The following is an 11,894-nucleotide window of genomic DNA, read 5'->3' on the forward strand; positions in this document are numbered from 1 at the left end:
CCACGCCGTCGATAAACATTTGACTGAAATTGAAAAGGAAAGGCCCTGTATCGAAGTACTAAAGCTTCACGTTCAGCGAGTCGCCGGATACCCTGACAGCGAAAATTTTGAAGAAATCCATTTCGGTCATAGAGATTCTGAAATATTCGAAGACGTTATGCGTAAATTCGGTTGTTATCCAAATACATTTAATATAATAACCAATTACACTAATCTGAATGAAAGACGAAACCTGCCATCTTCTCTTCAATCGTATAACCTGTTCTTCCTTGGCTTTACGCATTTACCTAGTCTGGTGTATTATCAAAATTAAAAAATTAAAAAAAAAATATAAGTCTTGTTATTCCGCTTATCTAATATTAGGCAATTGAACACGCGCCGTGAAACGCCTCTTATTAATACAAATAAAAGTGCGAGGGGTAAAAAAGGGGGCGGCCCCGTGGAGCTTCAACAGTCGGCTGGTTGAATGGCCATTGTAAGTATCCATAAACGAGGGGTGGTAAGCGGGGCTACGTAAAACGCCAAAGGGGAAAAAAAGCTAGGTTACGTATCTATAAAAACGACGGGTCTATAAAAATGGCTCTATAATGTTTTGGATCTATAAATTCGACCAATTATGGATAAGTTCGGCCAATATGGATAAGGATATTATGGAGACTTATCCATAATTTCAATTATCTATAAAATAGATCTATAATCGTCTTATCCTTGCCCAGGTCCCATTCTCTTGTCACAACTTTCCTAGGAAAGTCTGCGGAACATGCCGGATCGTGTCTGATTTCTACCTCCATCACCTCCCCCACCACACAATTCCAACCCACTTCCATCCCTGGATCATCACCGTGGGAAAAGCTGGCGGATGTTTAACTCTATTAATTAATAATAGGACTGTTTATAGAACTGGCGGATGTTGGGCTTGGTTTATGAAACTTTTCCATTTCAGACCCAACACCTCGGAAAATAAATTCATATTTCTTAAATAAGAGCGCGTCTGATATTTCGATATAAATGCCATATAAAAACATTTAAGGACCTAAATAATAATCACATAATTTGTTATAACAGTTTTCCAGTATATTATTGAATTAAACATTTATTATTTAATTAGCAGGGCCTGTTAATCAATTAAAAAAAAACTAAGTTACTTTTTTTTTAATATCACCCATTTTGAGTCTTAGCCGTGCCAAGGTTTACGAAAAAACCCAATACGTCATAGTATATGAAACATAATTACTCATAAGTACAGGGCCGTGCTTAGAGGTCTCGCGGCCCCGGGCGAAATGGGCGAAACTGACCAGTTGTGAGTGTAGCGGCCCTCCGGTATATAGATCCCTATGGTATCTACGAATCAGTTAAAAGGTGGACTACGTTAGATTTTAACCTTTTTATTCATCCTGGTAATTTTGGGAGTCGCACTATTGGCTAGTAACATATTTATTTACGCCATTGGAAAACCTCTAAATTGAAAAGGCATTTTTCGTGTCGGAATTTTAGTCGGCCCAATGTAGCTTTATAGAAATTTATAAACTCGCTCGATTTGTGTGGATGAAGTTAGATAATAAGTAGTTTAGAAAAATAAAAGGTTGAGGAAAAATGACAAGTAAGTGATCGCTTTCCGAAAATGGAACAAGTCGTCGAAGTGGGATATTCCACCAGCTTTATTAAAACCCATATCAAGCCTAGAAGAGTTAGGCCTAGGCTCAAAAGAATCTGCAAAGACTCCAACCTAGTAGATGCGTCAGAAAAGCTCAATCTGAATTTCAACTATTTTTTCCTATAAACCTGCTTCTTTTATTTGACAATGCAAATTTATTTTAGAACGTGAGTCTCCGAGAACTTCATTATTTTGCAAATTAATTACATTAACTTTTAACTCTATACATGGTGTTTCAAAAGGTTATGCAAAAATTTGAAGGAGTTGTTGGGGGGGGGGGTGAGTTGAGAAATATGCCTGTTCTTTTGGGGACTGATATAACAAGATATTGATTTGATTTAATTTTAATTTAGAAAATAAATAAAAAGGTTTAACCATCCATTTTTTGTCTTTATTACAAATATTAGGTATATCGTTTACATTGAGCATATCTACAAGTTAAGACATTTTACACTTTCTATGGGATTTTAACATACACTTCTTAAGTATGGGGTGTATAACCAGAAGTAATAAATAAGTGTGAGCCTAGTGGGTCATGGAGATTATCGAAGCCGTGTTGCTCGTTTCCCACCTAAGTTACGCTCCAATATAGCTGTTTCGAGTAAAATTAAACATTTATTATTTAATTAGTAGGGTCTGTTAATCAATAAAAAAAACGAAGTTACTTTTATTTAAATATTACCCATTACGTCATAGTAATTACAGAATTTGTGATACTAGAGTAAATTTTGCTTTAAAAAGGTGTCGACGTAAAATTACATTTTTGTAATTTTTTTTAAAGGTCCTAACCTTTCCTTGACCTAAAAAAATCGGCGCATGACAAGTCGGCGCGGTAGAACGATACATTTATTAATTAAGCGGAAACTATACAATCATGGAAATAATAGACCTCGCTTTATTACTTATTGTTGGGCTTATAATATTAATTTTGATTGTTTTGAAAAAGGTCCCAAATATAAAGACTCCCGTACCAGATATTCAATTTCTAGGCTCACAAAGCGAAATAATTAAACAAGATTGCAATCTGGCGATGGTATACAGCGTAGAAGACACGCAATGCGACATGATTTGTAAAAATACGAGTCCTTTTATACCTCACAATGGCGCGTGTGTAAATCTATTGGCTTTCAACCGAGAAACGGAAGAGCAACATTTAAACAAGAATTACTTTATACAAAAAACTATTGAAGGATGAATAAAAATAAATTATCGAATTAGTCCGAGATTTTTTCATTGCAATTTTTATAATTTTGTTCAAATTTTAACAATTATTTTTAAATTATAGTCTCAAAGCTGTAGAAAAATTTTGCACGGTTGCTCTTCCTATTTCTGAAGTAACAAATTCGATTATGAAAATGTCCAGCCTTCTTAATGCTTCCCTTCTCTCCTCGTCCATCAGTTCTTGAAAATCCCTCCGCCGGATGAAAAACGCCGTTAACGAAGTTTGAATACTAGTTAACGAAGATAAATAAAATAAAAATGTAATTATAGATATATAATAATAATAATCATACTTTATTCAAAGCCAATGTTAATCAAACAGTGTTAGGTTTTTTTTATATAGAACACAAAAACATTATTAGAAATAATACATACGCAAAACCATCGGCATTTAGTTCGTTATATCCATCCGGAGGAGGGATGTACAGCCCCTCCGCGTTTTGGGATGGACTAAAATACGAAAGTAAAATTTATAGGAAAGTACATTATATATATATATATATATATATATATATATATATATATATATATATATATATATATATATATATATATATATATATATATATATATATATGTACATAATGTACATACACAGGAAACATATGAGTGGCAATTATATCTTCCACAGTTCCCAGTACTACCCCTGTGTCGTACCAGGGAGTAATAACTGGGGGGGAGAGAAGGGACCTCAATGACATCATAATTCTAAACAAATATATATTGATAAATTAAAAATCTTATTATAAATCATATCCGAAATAATAAAGGTGGTATATTTACGCAAAACCATCGACATTTAAAAAATTTGAGGGCATTTCCTCTATCAGAGCGCTAATTGTTGGCCACTCCGGTTCGTCGACGGTATCCCTAATCATTGAATTGAAGAATTAGAAATTTACGGAAAATATCCATTATAATTTATCCATTATTTATAAAACATAAATAAACTTACGACTCGGTGGAGGATACCTCGTCTAGGTCGTCGCTAGCGACGCTAGAAACCGACGGGGCACTTAGATATTCGCTTGTTAGGGGCACCTTTCCTAAGACCATTTTCAATTAATTTAAAATCAAGAGTCATCCGTAAAACCCTTTTATTCGCGTTGAGCGGTCATGGAGAGTTCTGGCCATAGTTAAGACACCCATTGGCCCTTTGATTTCGGGGACTTTATTTTACCCAATCAGAATCAGGTTGGAGATGCCAGTCAAAATTGTCCTCCCCCACGAGCATCTCCACTTTTCCCCCTCCCTCCTATTTAATGTGCACGCGTGCACTTACAAGGAGACGACCCGAGGTGATAATCACCAATTTTGTTTAAAGTTGGGGTATAGTTAGACCTAGATGTAAGATGAAAACAGCTAAAGGGAAAAGTTACGATGGCCTTCCGTTTTGCCATGGCAATCAAAAATGTTTTTGACAACTTAAAATGAAAATAGTTCAATGGAAAATAACATGGTTAAATGACCATTCTACGGGTCCCCCTCTCCCCCATCCCCTAATGCAGTTTTCAAAACCTCTCGCTCTCTCTATGCGCTTTATGAAGGGTTCTGTAAACGGAGCGCTGCTGCCAGCTATTTGGAAACCGACGTATCTTTTCTCAACTATTATCCTCCCACTCCCAGCATAAGTGCGCCACAAGCTCTATTTCTTCACTAACGGTTTGTTTCAGACGTAGAGCTATTTGCGCGACGGCCACCATAAGCCAGAAACCATTAGTTAAAAAATAATAATAATAATATTAATAATAATAATAATAATAACTTGCAAGGTGACTGGGGAAATGAAACGAAAATTTATAGAGAAAATAGAAAATTTTAACTTGAATTATAAGAAAATATTTAGGATACAGAATGCGTAAAAAAAGGAAGAAAATATAAAAAAAAGGCCAAATAAAGAACCAGTAAAAAAAAAAAGGTGGAAAAACGTTAGATTTTAACCTTTTTATTAATCCTAGTAATTTTGGGAGTCACACTATTGGGCTACTAAACGTATGTATTTAAACTATAAGAAACATTTCTTTTACTCCTGAAGTAGAAAAACATATGTATATTCCGTTTATAGAGACGTCGTAAAGCCCATATTCCGAGGGGCTAACCACTCTTAGAACGTCTGTACACCGGATTACACTTACGAGTTAGATTACCACTGCCAAAGATTACGCGTAATCCCATTAGTACAGTCAAAGGTTACCACTGCCAAAGATTACGCGTAATCCTATTAGTACAGTCAAAGGTACGGCTCTGTACACCGATTACGCGGAGTGATCAGCCCCTCGCCATATTCTTGCCCATTTTATAGCCAAATAATAAATAAAACAAAAATAGAATAGAAAATCTCGGAATGAGAAAACCAAAAACCCAAAAGTTAAAATTGCGATTATAAAAAGAGTCCCCCCCCCCCCTCCCTCCCTCCCTCCTTCTCTTAAGTCCTTACAGACGCAACTTTTAAAGAAAAGAAATACATTTTTTTATGACCACTTCAAGAAAATTAAAAATAATTAGGAAATTATTTTGAATTGAATATGATATGTTTATTTCACTTTTAATACAATTATATTTACAAATATATTTAGGTTTTCATTAAAATACAATTTTTAAGAAAACGAACTAAAGTAATTACGTAATAACATTAACCCAATTATAATAATAACCCGCTCACTACGCCTTGGCGGTCAGGAAAGAACTGAACCAGCGATTTCCACGCGGATGGATAAGGAGAGGAGGTTCAGCCTAACGGCCTCCGAGATCACCCGACCTAACTCCGCTGGACCTTTTAGATTCTGACATTGATTTGGTGGCAAGGATCTAAGCCGCTACCGAACAGATTCGGAAGACACCGGGAGTATTTCAACACGCGATTCACTCCTTCGACGCGGTCGTCTTGGTATTAGAGTTGAAGGAAGATAATTCAAACATTTATTGTAAAACTTGTACAAAATACACATTTTCATACTTTGTTCTTACGAGTTTAATTAAAAACATTGCACATTTATCATTTAAATATTTCAAATAACTCTAATGATGAGAAGGATAATGAGGTCAACAAGTGTTTTAATTAATAATCATCTAAGCTAATACCCAAGTTACCACTACAGGCGTAAGTCATCTAGCGACTTATAGGGCCTTTTAACCAGTGGCTGAGTTAAATTGCGTAGGAGGTTGGCGGCCAGCCCTTCATGCCACGCGAGCCAACAGTTAGCCAACCATACACTTACTATTACCGCTAACCTCAACAAGTTTTTATGGGAAGGGGAAACCGAAGATCTCTGGGGAAAACCCCTTTTAACCAGTGGGGGAGAGAACTTGCAAACTCTACGTAGATGGAGTGGTTCCGGATTTTTCACCCAATGCCACTAGCTGGGATTAAACCCGGCTCCACCCCATTCAGGCAAATGGAAAATTTTAAAACAATGAAACCTTCAACTTCTTAAACTTAAGAGTTTCCATGACAATAGGAACGAATTGAGTGATTTTTTTTAATCGGGACAATGAGTTTGGCAATAAAGAAGTCATTAATATTGCTTTGCTCCTTCAACATTAAGTTTCATATTAAAATACTTCTATAAAATGAACGGGTTTTAAATATTAGATAATTAAAAAGAGACAATTTCAATATAACCCTACAACATGGGATCTTTGAGTGGGTACTCGGACTCTGACAGTACCCGAGTCCTTCACCAAGGCCTAAATATTACTCGAAATGGACTCGAAACATAAATAAATCCCGACGAGTCCATTATTTATCTCGCTCACAAATTGGCAAAATTAACTGGAAATTCCATTCACTCTGCTCTGACCGACAGATTATTTTTTTTAATTTAATCACGTACGTAATTATATAATTCTATAAAATGGAACGGGGTTCGTACAAAATTTCCGGGATTAAATTACCTGACATATCCAGGTCTTCCCCCTGACCAAATTGGCAAATTTTTGTAGAATAAATTAACGGTTTGAGGTGTGAAGATCTTGAAAACTATTTTCTTTCAAAAAAAATTATTTGCCTGATTTTCTTTGGGGGGTCATTTTAAATTTCCGTACTTTTTTTGGGGGGGGGGGGGGGGGGGGGACCATCTTCAAATGCCTTGGACTTTTCCCTGTCATTTTGGAATGATTTCCAAATTCCCCGACCTTTCGGAAACCTTTTAAAATTCCCTGACCTTTTGGAAACATTTTCGAATTTCCTGACTTTGGCAGGTTTTCCAGGTCGTGTGCGAACCCTGTGCCTGTATTGAGTTTGGCAATAACGAACTCATTAATAGCGTTTTCCATTTGATTGCTCGAGATGTACGGTAAAGTTTGCTTTGGTCTTTCAACATTAAGTTTCATATTAAAATAAAATGGTTAAAAATAATATATAATTAAAAAAAAAGAGACACTTTCAAAATAACCCCATATAAACCGTACATGGAATCTCCGAATGGGTTCAAGAATCATTTGTAACAATTTTTTATAATTAAAATAAATTTTGAGTGTTCAAAAGTTCAAACCAAAGTAAAATTGGTATTAATTAAATAAATAAATAATAGCTTTATTAGGATCACCACCTCAGTTTCTCACTGATTTACAGTTGGGTCCTCTACTTTAAAGTGAATATAACCTGCAAAGAAATCTTTATGGAAGACCCCTTAAATTTTTCAAATTACCCTGTACAGTGGCGCCAAACATTTAAAAAGGCCAAGTTAAGAGCGGCCGGAGCTGCAAAAGTTGCTGTTCCACACCAAATACCCGAGGTTAAATTCCCCTTTAAGTTAATAATAAAATAAGTAACTGTCTTTTGGCATTTCGGCTGAGAATCCTAGGCCTAGGCTTAGCGGGAGCAAATGTCCATACTTTCCCTTTTTTTTTTAAATTTCAAATTGGGTGTCACTTGCTATTAACTGTAGTTATGCCTACACTTTTTTTTCATAGGTGTGCGTTTAGTTCCCAGGGAGTTACTGAACACTTCAAAATCATTCAATCTATCGAATATGAGATAGGAAATCCCATAAGTTATAAAAAAAAAATAGATTCAATTTGGCCTAATATTACAAATGGTACTATTTTTTTGAGAGCGTACTATAGTTTAATTGTAAACATATTTCTAAGAATCAACTTCGATACTAAACCTAAGCGTACATTACAAAAACTCATTCCTACTGAATTTTTTTTGTGAAATACTGATAACTTTTTTAAATTATATTATACCGATAATTATATTTGAAACTGTGGTTAAAATATTTATCGAAAATGGTTTGGAGACACAAGAGGCTGAAGATGCAAAATATCGACTTATTCGAAGTTCAATTCACCACACAAATCACCACACGCCGACATATTTTTTAATTTTCATTCTTCTTGCTCCAAAATCCTTCGAGATATTATTATTTGGGAAATAATGCATGATAAGACTTTGATATCGGAAGAACTTATCTATTTTATGGCGGCAGCGTTGGCATTTCCAGGTACGAATGTGTCGAATGAATCGTTGCGCGCGAAAAAGAGTTTGATCGAGGAGTTCTTTCGAGTCTTCCGCCGAAGGAGACGTCGAACGCTTGGGAAAATTGCTGCAAAAAGCCGGTGATGACGAAACCCGATTTTGGCTCCTTAACAATGTGGACCGTAATAGGGACCATTATTCAGCTCTAGATTTCGCGGTAGTTAACGATAGAGTAACTTCGCTGATATTTCTTTTAGAAAGTGAATCGCTGGTAAATCTACAAGTCAAACACAGGCACTTGCCTCCACTATTGACAGCCATACGAGCCGGCAATTTTGAGTGCTTACACGCGGCCATACACATTGCAACAATCGAAGGAACATCCCACGCAGTCCAGACACTTCTTGACCCCGGTGCTAATTTCAAGTCTCAGATACTCCGACAATCCATTTCGAATAATCACTAATTAATCACTGCCAACGAAACTACCGACATCTTTGACGAATGGTGTCCACACTCGAGCCATTAAATAAGTTTTAAAGAATGCAGCAAGAGAAAGCGGGAAAGTACCACCAGCAAGTTATCGAGAGAGAGAGCCCAAGATGTTCTAAAAGCTACTAAAGAACCGGCAAATACCAGAATAAAAAAAAACAGTTATTAGAAATTTCCACCGAAGTATTATTATTTTAACACTATACTATGGCTAATTACCATAATCGAAGACGCTCCTGGGAGAAGACGAATTGGTTGCAATGGGGTGAAAATCATTCTTAAGTCCGCTTGTGGTGGTGTTTACCATTGAGGATAAAATTGAACGTCGTTGAAAGGTGGTGCGACGTACCGATTCTGGATCAAGAGCTAGTATTTATTTGCCAGTATCCGATGACAGCGTCAAGCTTTGAAAACATTATGGCATCTTCTAGTTGTCCAAGAGTTTAGTCGACTGCTGGCAACTGGAATAGTTCTCTCTATCTCTCTTGATGTATTTGTTTAGCTCAATCAAGTCAGTTCTGTAGAAGAAAACAATTGGGGTTTTTTTTAATAAAAAAAGTCTTATTTTTCATTCGACTACATTTTACTTATTCCCAAATATGTGGATATGCACCTAAGGTATCATTGGTCTGGGGGAGATGGCAAGGAAGCTCGAAAGTGTGAGGTTTTCCCGCAAATAAGGGTAGCAGATCGTCGCACGTTCATAGATGTTGATCGCAGACTAAGAGAAAGCGGGCAAGTAATTGAGAGAGAGCCCAAGACGTTCCAGAAGTTACTAAAGAACAGGTACAAACAGATCAAAAAACAGTTATTAGAATTTTCATTTACATTGTTATTTTAACACTGTAGCTAATTACCATTATATAGAAGGTGCTCCTTGGTTGCAATGGTGTGTAAATCATTCTTTAGTCTGCTTAAGAATAAAATTTAAATAACTACAGAGTAATGTTTAAGCTTTGAACCAAAACATTATGTAAGGGGATTGGGATTTTATTTTGGTATTCTGGGGGGGGGGGGTGAGAATAAGCAGTTTGGGCACAATTAAACGTGACAACTTGAAAAGGTTGAACTGTGGACGAGGTGAACCAGTTGCGTGGTCAGCCAGATCTGTCATTTTTTTTAAACCCCTGCAATTTGTTTCTCTGGGGTCTTTTGAAATGGGGAAGTTATTTACCAGTTTTTACCACCATATTTTAAATACCCATCTTCAATGTAATTAATTTCGTCCGGGGCTTCCCAATAACAAATGTTTTTTCCTGAGTATTGAACATCATCTATATTGCCCTTCTAGGTTAAGCCTTGCCTAAAAAAAAAAAAAAATTACTACCGCCATTATGATTACTGGAAGAAGAATTATTAATTAATAATTTATTACATTTGAGATTAGAAACATTGAAGAAAATTTACTTCAAACGTTATTCAAATCCTCTTATTTACAGCTTTGGAATTTCTTTATGAGATTCTGAAAAAAATGAAGCGAATGAATATCCATACATCAACCCACATTTGCATACGTACAAATATATTCAAGGTATTTCATCGGCCACTGATATAAAAAAAACAATTCATGCATAGGTATTCACATTTACACAAATATCCAAAATAATTTCTCAGGGTTCGCACGAAATTTTTGGATTTAAATCCCTGACTTATCCAGGTTATCCCTGACTCCTTTTTAGCAATATCCCTGATTTCATGGGTAAAAGTACAAAGTGGAACAATTTTTTTTTAATATCATTAACTTAATTATATTTTACAACAAACATGCTGAGAGCATCTCTCTCCTCTCTGGGGAAAAAGTGCCAGACATGACGCCCCAAAAGAGAAGATACCCAATGATATGATGTTATTTAAATTCCTGACTCCCCCCCCCCCACCCCTAATTTTAAAAATCCCTGACTTATCCACTCATACATAAACATATTCATAAACGCATACACGCATCCAATCACACTTGCATCCAATCACACTTACGTACGTGCATGCATTAATATATTCGAATTAAGAACTACTTACTCTCTACTCTGGTCAAATTCTTTGTCTCTTTCGGTTTTATTCCCATTCCCCTTCTTGCTGAATGTTAAGCCATCGAATGATATAAAAATGTCATTTCTGGTTTACTACTCTCCATTATACTGCGGAAACAGTAAAACCTTCACCACAGAAACGGCTTTTTCGTCAGAACACCTTAAAAATAATTAAATATATGTAAAACCAATTTGCAAATTTCTACATAAACTCACCTAGTGGTATAGAAACTCGCATTTCAATCATTTAAACGAATCTGATCTATCAAATGCTTATAACCGGTGTTATGATGGATAACGCCCCTTAAGAAATGAAGGTATCTCCAAAACTGCCTACGTTAGTTTTCTCAAACCTTGTTTTCAAGGAAGAAAAAGCTACTGGAAATTAAGAAACTGGCAAAACAATGATGAAAAAAAATTATTTGTCAATTATATAATTAAATAATTTAATTACAAGAACCAACGTGATTAAATTTTAAAAAAATGTGTCAGTCAGATATTTGACTGGAGCAGTGTGAATAGAATTGCCAGTCAAATGGCCAATTTGCGAGCGTACTTAAAAAAATTAAAATTAAATGCAAGTCTTTAAGGGAATGGTAATATGATTGTACCTCTAGCATGATTTTTTTCAATTTAATTAATACCAATTTTACTGTGGTTTGAACTTTTGAACACTCAAATTTATTTTAACTATAAAAAAAATTATTACAAATGATTCTTGAACCATATATTATTGTTAACTAATTTATTATAATATGAAACTTAATGTTGAAAGAACAAAGTACACTTTACCGTGCCTCTCCGTACAATATTAATGAGTTCGTTATTGCCAAACTCAATACAGCTAGGGTTCGTACACGACCTGGAAAACATGCCGAAGTCAGGAAATTCGAAAATGTTTCCAAAAGGTCGGGGAATTTTAAAAGGTTTCTGAAAAGTCAGGGAATTTTAAAAGGTTTCCGAAAGGTCGGGGAATTTGGAAATCATTCCAAAATGACAGGGAAAAGTCCAAGTCATTTTAAAATGGTCCCCAAAAGTAAGGTAATTTAAAATGACCCCCCAAAAAAAATTAGGCAAA

Source organism: Leiobunum rupestre, chromosome 1 (assembly GCF_980474605.1).
Source record: "Leiobunum rupestre chromosome 1, qqLeiRupe1.1.hap1, whole genome shotgun sequence".
NCBI lineage: Eukaryota > Metazoa > Arthropoda > Arachnida > Opiliones > Sclerosomatidae > Leiobunum > Leiobunum rupestre.